Raw genomic sequence first — 1,828 nt, 5'->3', positions numbered from 1 at the left:
AAGGTCTCAATGTAAAGACGAAGGTTAATCGATTAATCCTATTTTTCGAATTTGGAAAAAGCTTTAAATTTATGAATAAACTATTCTCAAAAAAATACCATTTAAAATATCATTAACACGATTTTTTTCAAAGAGAATAAAGCTTTTTCAAAAATTCGAGAAATTGGATTAATAAATAAAAGCTTCGTCTTTAAAATGAATTCTTCTTCATCAAAATCAATCGAAGATTATGCCTGATGACGAAAGTTCCGCTTGATGACGTAAACCATTATAGAACCAGGGATGATGAATAGCCTTAAGCAATCACTAAATTGGTCAATGATCATACTTAATCACAATTAATAGGTTCACGCCGATACCGCTATTTGCATTTCTCTCTGTGAGGCAGCGCTCATATTAATGCTTTTATTATTTTATCCTACTTTTTTTCAATTAATATACGTTAAATTTCCATTATTGAAATTTCAATATATGGCAATTTTTTGTAGTTACTAAACGAATTAAATTTTTGATGGTATGCTCACTCTGACGGAAAATTCAAATGTATTTAAGATTCAAGCGCGAGTCATCATTAGTACACGTCGGAGTAACGTGTTAAATGACAAAATTCATAATTTGGATATATCAAAACGATAACCTTAATAAGCTTGCTACCAATAAGTAATACATAAAGGACACAAATAACGAATGATTACATAGAATGAAAGAATAAATCAATTTTCATAATAAATTTATGTTACAAAAAATGCAGCAACTATTAAACTACGTTTATTATAAATCAGAAAAGACGAGAAAAACTTTTGGAGATATTATCAATTTATTGATCAGTTGAATAAAAAAATGATAATTTGAAAATCATAAAAATAAATTAAATAATAAAATTAAATAATACAAAATAAATTAAATAATACATATGCAAATAATGGAAATTTTTTTCACGTGATTCTGGTTAAAAAATTCGTAAAAATGTGTATAATAGTGAAATAAAGAAAAAAAATAAAATATGTAAGATCTTACTCAACAAAATAATAGTAATTGCAAGAGATAAAGAACTTTTGAATTCTTCACTATTAAAAACTTAACCTTCATTTGTAAAAATTAACAAACGAATAAGCTGCTTACAACGATAGCTCCTTCTTTATAAGAAAAAACCTAGATCGATTATTAGTCTGGTTTTATAGTCCAATCACGAAGACTAATGGCTCAAAGCACTCAAAGAAGCCCGTATATATGTATTGATTTAATTGACATTTACATTTTATATAAATATTATATAAGTTTTTCTGAATTTTAATAATTCGAAGATCAATATTCTGATAATTGTGACAAATACATACATATACTCTGATTTGTTTTACAAATTTCACATTTTGATAAGTTATAATCTCTCAAACAGATTTCACGTATTAATACATGAGGAAAAGTAAGACATTCTTAGATCCATGATTGGCTGCTACATATCATCTTTAAAATAATGCTTTGTCGAAATCGCTACAACAAAAATATTGTATCTAAGATAATAACATATAATAACATCGCCAGTATATTTATTAATCAAAAACGGAAATATTTTATTATTAATACATTCGCGAATCGATGATTTTCAAGCGAAATGTTTAGCTAGGTACCACATATAATTTCCAAAAATGTACAACTGAATACCGCAAGGTTCTGCTATTTATATGTATATAAAAAATATTACTTATTGATATCGTGCTTATAATTATTTGTAACTTAAAATTTAAAAAAAGTTAAGGTTTAATGAAAATTTACTGGAAATATAAAATTCAAAGTTCTGCTTAAATTCATTAAATATTAATTTTAATTT

The sequence above is a fragment of the Vespula pensylvanica genome, chromosome 19, assembly GCF_014466175.1.
Source record: "Vespula pensylvanica isolate Volc-1 chromosome 19, ASM1446617v1, whole genome shotgun sequence".
NCBI classification, from domain to species: Eukaryota; Metazoa; Arthropoda; class Insecta; order Hymenoptera; family Vespidae; genus Vespula; species Vespula pensylvanica.
This window is presented reverse-complemented; position numbering follows the sequence as displayed.